At 41.2% G+C, this 8,464-nt stretch overlaps 1 pseudogene; it reads right to left on the reverse strand.

The window, feature by feature from the left end:
- Positions 1-1,719: 1,719 nt before the first annotated feature.
- LOC115666476 (uncharacterized) lies at positions 1,720-5,133 on the reverse strand (annotated as a pseudogene).
- Positions 5,134-8,464: the final 3,331 nt, after the last annotated feature.

Raw genomic sequence — 8,464 nt, forward strand, 5'->3', positions numbered from 1 at the left:
AAGTTTTCCGAGTGCCAAAAGCTACCCAACATCCAAGTCGTCCGCAAGTTGGAATCATTGGAAGAGTTCTCTCTTTATAGGCGCCACTCTTATGGAACGATTAGTTGATTTGTCAAAATTGAAGAGCCTGAGGCGTATCAAAATCAACCAGTGCTACGGGCTACGGGCTGTTGAGGGCCTTTGATCAGTTAAGAGGTTTCGGACAGGATGGAATTTGATGAGTGTAGATCATTCGAAAGGTTGATGGATATCCCGAGCGCGAAAGTACCAGATGGGCGCCTAATACGTATTTTTGGGTCATATTCGGGTCGGGTATCCGTTCTCGTCAGAACAAGCCAAATCCTTCGTGTTTCGGTTCGGGTCTGGTATCGTGGAAACCCGACTCGACTTGAACTGAACTGTTGACACCTCAGTGCGTGCAAAGCAAACGTATTCTGCAGAGAGAGATGTAGAGAGAGAATGGCGAGGGCAGTGAGAGGAGTGATACTCAGACGAGTCGAGGACGACGCGTGACCTGAGAAGGTAGCTAGTTTTGTCGTGCCTCTTTGTCATTTTAGATCCGAATCACTTGGGAAAAATGAAATAGGGAAGCTAATCATATTCACTATGGCCTCGATGTGAATCTCGGTTCCTGATGGATTTTCATGCAGCTTACGGGAGTAATCTGATTTTGTTCATTGTACTGCGTCTGGGAAGCTAGGTGCATGTTTGGAAGCGCACGGAAATTCACTGCAGCAAGTAATTTAGGGCCTGAATGAATTTTTAACTTCTGCTACCTTTTGCTTTGCTGCCTGTGCATCCCTTATCTGGATTGAAGAGCTATTTTTCTGATTGTCCGTGCTTGTCTTTGCATTCATGTTGTATAAGTGCGACGTTGCAAGGATAAACAAAAATATATATATATTTTAATTTCGACAGTATTTTTCATCTCGAACTACTACATAACATTTTCGATTTCAACCGCGTATCTTCGTGGTAAATTGAGCACCTTTCTCGAGGGCATGAATATAATCATGTAACTCACTAATAAAAGAAGCTTTGACCTTACACCCTTAAGAATAATTGATTAACCGGTTGTCTGATAAAAATTTAATGAATCTAGTTGTCGATAAAAACAAGATAATCGGAGAGGAAAGTAAAAGCTACCCTATCGTCAAATTGCAAGAAATCTGTAATGATGCAAATTGATTGAATTATAATCAATTCGAAGAGTTTGTGTTTCGACAAAGCTGCAAGAAATCTGTAATGATACAAATTGATTCAATAATAATCTATTTGAAGAGCTGTGTTTCGACTGTTCTATCATCTTCTTCTTCTTGATTTTTATTGTTGTATCTATTATGATCTTCTTTTTTTTTTTTTCTATCTTGTTCTGACCGGACACCGCTTCTTCGCCTCGCTTTAATATTTTTGATGCAATCTTCATCCATCGTGTACTTTTTCACTATATTCACGCAGCACAGGCCATCCGCTATTTTATTAGCACAGGGATTACATATAAACAAAAAAAATCACAGAGAAAATTGCACGTAGTAGGAAATCGTGCATTAAATTATTCTGTAGCTATCAAGAGATAGCTTCCCATCACGAAATACAATAAAAAAAAAAAGACACACCAGTTTTTATTCGCAAGTTCATAAAGAAATACGAATAGATCGAATCGATAGTATCGTACCGAGATTGTTAATTCGCTAGCGAAGGCTTTGGGATTTTAGAAGGTCAATCACTGTCGATGATCGGCATTGATTCCTCCTCGCCCCTGAAGATGTAATGTGGGGCCCATTCAGGTCTGTAGACAATCCCGAGATGAATCATCAACAGCCAAACGAAGGCGAGAAGCTCTCCACCTCTGCTCAGCACCTGCGCATGCGCCTCTCCCTTGATATGCCCTGCTGCGTACGTCAGCATCTCCACCCACACCCCGCTCATCACCCTCCCACTTCCTTTCCCCGAGCTTCTCTATTTCATGGGCCAAAAGGATCCCCCGGTCGAGCGAGGGAATCTCACGGAAGGGACCGAACGCTTTTACATTTAGGTCAAACATTGCCTCGCATAAGCTCTGCACATCCTCGGCATCGATGCGGTCCCGTAGCTCCCGCAACACAGTCGCCGATCTCATTTGGGCAATGCCGGCCACAACGGACACCACATTAGGCTGATTAAGTAAAAGATACATCATGTAGTCGGACAGAATCTTGCTAAATTCCCTCTCGTCATTTCCGGCTGCGGGATCCTCTCTGTTATACCACATTTCCGTAGCAAGATGCCAGGTTATAATGCTCTCATTGTAATTAGCTAGGGTGACATAATTCTCCCGAATAGTCTTCTCCGTGTCAGAATCATGCTGGAGAGTCTCGAGAAACCAATCCCCTCTAGCCTCTTGTATCTTCCTTATACCTTCCGAAGAAGTTGCGCAGTTGGATTTACGTCTCGCCTCCTTAAAGATAAATATCCATAACTTCATAATAAATGGATTTGTTGACACATACCTCGTATTCACAATCATCAATCTTTTTCTATCCATGATCCTCATACCAAAGCCTCTGGCGATTGTATCAATAGCTCGATGGGAATAAGGGATGGTCTTCTTAGCCATATAAAATGGAAAACCGCAAATATTAGAAAAAGCGATGTTTCCCCAGCACCAATCGCGCTTATACATCTTTTTCGGACTCTTCTCGAAACTCTCGGATAAAAGGTTGCAAGCAGAAATAGATTCTGACCACCTTCGAAATATTAATGGTGTATCTAAGACCGTATAAGTAACCTGTGTGTTAAGCTCTGCTTCACATGTGGGGATTCGCGGCTTCGTTACGTAATCTGTGGCGGATACCAGGTTGTGGAGAAATGAATCTAGGTTAGGTGATCTTGTTTTGTACCACTGGATTTCGGCAACGGTCCAGCTAGAGAAAACGAGCATGAGCACAGCTATCACATCAAGAGCAATCCCTCCGAAAAGAAGTAAATACGTAATTTTCACATCGAGTTCGGGGAGCTGATGCTTTTTCAAGCGATTGAACACGATGAAAGCCATCGCAACGCCAATGAAGGCTATGAAGCGGAAAACGTAGCTCCACTTGGAACGTATTGCCAATGCTTTTGTGTGGAGCACCTCATAAATGAAATGGAGTTCGACTGATATTACCCTTAGCGCATCCATCGCAGACACTTTGCGGAAATATTCTTGGCTTATTTGGTGTTGTCTTTCTGTGAAGATGAGATCTGTGAGGAAAACCTTCGAGATTTGAAAGAAGTAGTAAGCATGCTTAACCATAACGCTCTCGGCAAGCTTTGCTTCTTCATCATCACGAGAATATCCATTCGGTAGATCAAGTGCACCCTTTGTCTTCTTCACCATGTTGTCATCGGGTTTGTCATGAGACTTGTCAACTCCATAATCATCATGAGACTCCTGCTGCGAGAGCATCCATTCCCTAAGCCTTGGGAGGCTTGAGCGATTAAGTGCCAATGTCCTCTCCACATTTTTTATGACCCCGGCAAGAAAAATCAGCATTGTTGGGAACACCAGGGACTTGTCGCTGGGAAATATCTGTGCAAAGACATAGATGACGGCACCGACTTGGAAGGTGAGACTGAGCAGGTGCCGTCGCCAAAGCGAGCTGTCCTCTAGAGAAAAGGCAGTGATGGCGTCCGGACCGCCAAGATGTAACAAGAGAAATGAGGCCCAAAATACTCGAAGTGCTTTATCTACATCAGCTATATGAGCGGACGAGCTGCCTTGGTTGTGAGAGATAAGCCCGATCCCAAATGCAGCTACCCAATCAGCCATCAAATAGGCCAGCCACAAGAGGAAAACAATACGATTGTTTGTTGTTTTCTTTCTAAGGGGTGCAAATAGAATGAGAAAGACCTGAAGCAAGAGGCTCAGCATGACGAAGCCTCGGATGTTCCATTTGTTCCACAGATCCAAAATGGAGCTAAGTGCCATATTTTTGTTTAGGTTGAATTTTATCGATCAAAAACTAAGATGAGTGCCATCGTAAGTTTCTCCTGTCTCCTTAAGCGTCGGAACCATACAACTTCCTTTCCACAATCGACGTTTTCTACAAATAATGATTCAAAATATAAAATTCATATAATATATAGCCTTTCAGTGTCATTGCAAAAAGGAAAAGAAAGACTAACAAAACCAACACGAATTGTTTTGCTCGTTTTGAGCTGGTTAAGCGCACGGTGTCTCGTAAACATGTCACTGCACACTGCTAAATTTTACGTAAGTAGTTGGAAATGTACTTTAGCCGAAGAACAAAAATAACAAGCATTTGCTGATGTCAAATGCTGGACCTATTACCAAAAACTCAGCTAAAAAAAATTATAATCAGCCAAGACTTGTACTAGTCTGCCCTCTAATCCAACAAAATAGAGAGAGAAATCTAGCCACTCTCCATTCAACCGTTTTCCATTACCCATTTAAGAATTAAGCAAGGAAATCCCAGACCATCATTTCCCCACAAGAGTCACTCGTAAAAGTCCAGAGATCAGGACTCGTGACATAAGACCTAGTCATTTTCACTTCCCTAAACTGTCTCACCTACTATATGAAGTTAAATGCCTATACAGCACAACCCCGTAAATGAAAATTGCAATGCCAAAATTTAATTAAAAAAAATGGCAATTCCTGATTGACCCCAAGGCAAGGCAAGGCGAGCTTGCCCACTTAGTGACCACCTCGACTTCCCATAACTGAAAAAAAAAAAAAAAAAAGAATCGTTCTCTGCATTTTCCTGGAAAAAAAGAACCGAATACAGAGAACTCAAAACCATCAAGCTAACAAATGCTTCACATCGTCCCAATTTGTTCGACCCAAAAGCACATCTCAACTGATCTTCACCAAGAAATGCTTATACCAAGCTCAAATTAAGCTCAATCACCAGTAAGAACAACAACAACGTTCCCAAAAAAAAAAAAAAAAAAAAATGTGAGCTCATCCCCCCACAGATTCCACCAGCCAACATACCTGTTGAATCTTGTCTCGGATATAGATCGATTTGTTAAAGAGAAAGAAAATCTTGAAAATATGCAAGATTTGATCAAGTTGACTTCGTGGGCTATAATTTACTTTACTGAGACTTCTTTGTTTGGCCATATAAAAGAAAAGGCATCAGGGGCCTAGTCAGAGTCCAAGGAAAGTAAACAAGGTACACAAAAGAGAGTGGGTTTTCCTTCGGCGTGACTTGTAGCCCCAAACCCCAAGGGGAAAAGGGGTCTTTTTTTATAAAAGGGCCCAAAGAGCAGGGGTTTTTTTTTTTTTTTTTCTTCCCTTGTAGGGGAGGCGGTGGGGATCCTCTTTTTTTTTTTTTTCTCTTCTACTCACTTCCCAAAAAAAAATAACAAATTACCCCCCCAATCTCCCACTCCCCCCTCAACTTTATGTCGATGAAATTTTTGTTTAAAGAGAATTTAAAGTAATTTGATGGAAAAAAATGTTTATCGAAAGTGTCTGCCACACGTAGGGGTGTGCAAAGGAACTAAGAATCGCCTGGAATGTCCGAAACTGGACTAGAGCGGCCCGGAACCGGCGGAACCCGTGGGAATCGGTCCAGGTTCTCGGCCCAATTTACTAGAACTAGTGAGTACCGGTCCGGTTCTCGATTCTAGGCGTGAAACCACTAACCCGCCCACCCGGACCGGATCGATAATATATATAATTTTTAAGAAAAATTTCCAACTGAAAAGGAAGAAAACATTTTAAGGAAAATGAAAACCCTAAAATCCCTAATTAAAAGCTGAACCCCCATCCACTAAATGCTCATCTCGTCTCACTCTCGCTTTATCTGAGTCGTCTCTCTATCTCTCCCTCATAGTCTCGACTCTCAAGCTTAACGCCCATCGACTCACGGTATCTACTCTCAACTCCCATCAACTCACGACCGAGCCTCCGGTCGTTCATCGCCTCTCTCTCTCTCTCTCTCTCGCTCTTGGTCACCTCCATTTGCATGAAATTTGGGGGGACCGATTCCATGGACTCATCCGAGAACCAAACGGGACCGGCGGTCCAATTCCAAGTGGATCCATGGAACCAATGGACGGTTCTCGATTCTGGGTTAGAACGGCCCACCCGGACCATGCTCACCCCTAGTATTACATGTAGAAATGGTATACGTGCAATTATTTGAACTTAACTACGCGTATGAAACTTACTTGTAATATTTTCTCCATCCAACATTAATTTTAGGAGACTGGTGTCCATATTAAGAAATTTTACCCGGATGGTTCCTTGCTTGTTTGTCAAAAGATAGAATCCATTCAAAAAGCCAAGATGGTAAAAAAATCGTGAACCAATCATTTCACAAGTAAAATAGAGCTTCAGATAGATTTAACTTGAATTAGATTAATCACTAGGGGATTAAATTGAATGTGTACAAAGGGTCACGTGTCCATTAAAGTGCAACATGCCATCAGGTTGTATCTAAGCATGTCATAAACAAATTGAGATGGTCAAATAATAAATATATATAAAAGATTAATTCGTTTAAACTCAATTTGAATACGTTACGGTCACGCGTCCTTTTCACGTCATGTTTTGCTGTCCTTTTTTGTCACTGGACCCATGTATCTTTAGCGTTTTGGCCTTTTTCTTCACGGTTTCCACCCAATGTTCTTCACTTGCTCGAAATTACGTAATTCGCGAGTCACGTTGGTCCAGCATCTGACGTACAACTCATGGCAGAAATTTGTGTGTCACGTTAGTGTCCAGTAGCTGATGTACGACTCTCGGCTCTATTATTCAAGAATTGCTGATTAGACTTCTGTCGATGAGTTCCTTTACATTTGTCAAATATTCTACCACCGGTAGAGAAAATAAACTTACAGAATACTTAAATTAATAGCTTATTCGATTGTCCTTAGTAGCATTTAATGTTTTCCTTGCAAAATTTGAAATCAAATAGCTGTTTCAAGCTTCCAAAAATGATGGAAAATTGAACAGGAAGCTCTAGTATGTTTTCGCAGATTTCATATTTTTAATATTAAAAACTCTTAAATTGCGAGAGCCATAGGAAAATAAACATGCAGAATATTAAGCGATGTCATCTTCTTCCTCAAACCTTCATTTGAGATAATTTTAGATAAGGGTAAAGAAAGAAAGGATGAAGTAATTCTCTATGCTTGTTAAAAATAGAGATTTCAATATTGCTCTCTTCCAACCAAACAAAAGAAATATCTCTTTCTTTCTTTTTCTTCTTGTCATTTATTTTTGAGTTTTCATGGAAGTTAATTCTAAAACCAATATTAGTAGCTAGATTTATGTCGATGAAATTTTTGTTTAAAGAGAATTTAAAGTAATTTGATGGAAAAAATGTTTATCGAAAGTGTCTGCCACGTAGGGGTGTGCAAAGGAACTAAGAATCGTCTGGAATGTCCGAAACTGGACTAGAGCGGCCCCAGAACCGGCGGAACCCGTGGGAATCGGTCCGGTTCTCAGCTCCAATTTACTAGAACTAGTGAGTACCGGTCCGGTTCTCGATTCTAGGCGTGAAACCACTGACCCGCCCACCCGGACCGGATCGATAATATATATAATTTTTAAGAAAAATTTCCAACGGAAAAGGAAGAAAACATTTTAAGAAAAATGAAAACCCTAAAATCCCTAATTAAAAGCTGAACCCCCATCCACTAAATGCTCATCTCGTCTCACTCTCGCTTTATCTGAGTCGTCTCTCTATCTCTCCCTCATAGTCTCGACTCTCAAGCTTAACGCCCATCGACTCACGGTATCTACTCTCAACTCCCATCAACTCACGACCGAGCCTCCGGTCGTTCATCGCTCTCTCTCTCTCTCTCTCGCTATTGGCCACCTCCATTTGCATGAAATTTGGGGGGATCGATTCCATGGACTCATCCGAGAACCAAACGGGACCGACGGTCCAATTCCCAGGTGGATCCATGGAACCAATAGACGGTTCTCGATTCTGGGTTAGAACGGCCCACCCGGACCATGCTCACCCCTAGTATTACATGTAGAAATGGTATACGTGCAATTATTTGAACTTAACTACGCGTATGAAACTTACTTGTAATATTTTCTCCATCCAACATTAATTTTAAGAGACTAGTGTCCATATTAAGAAATTTTACCCGGATGGTTCCTTGCTTGTTTGTCAAAAGATAGAATCCATTCAAAAAGCCAAGATGGTAAAAAAATCGTGAACCAATCATTTCACAAGTAAAATAGAGCTTCAGATAGATTTAACTTGAATTAGATTAATCACTAGGGGATTAAATTGAATGTGTACAAAGGGTCACGTGTCCATTAAAGTGCAACATGCCATCAGGTTGTATCTAAGCATGTCATAAACAAATTGAGATGGTCAAATAATAAATATATATAAAAGATTAATTCGTTTAAACTCAATTTGAATACGTTACGGTCACGCGTCCTTTTCACGTCATGTTTTGCTGTCCTTTTTTGTCACTGGACCCATGTATCTTTAGCGTTTTGGCC

This window comes from Syzygium oleosum, unplaced genomic scaffold (assembly GCF_021117445.2).
Source record: "Syzygium oleosum isolate NSW1041296 unplaced genomic scaffold, Sole_v2.1 Sole_v2.37, whole genome shotgun sequence".
Taxonomy (NCBI): domain Eukaryota; kingdom Viridiplantae; phylum Streptophyta; class Magnoliopsida; order Myrtales; family Myrtaceae; genus Syzygium; species Syzygium oleosum.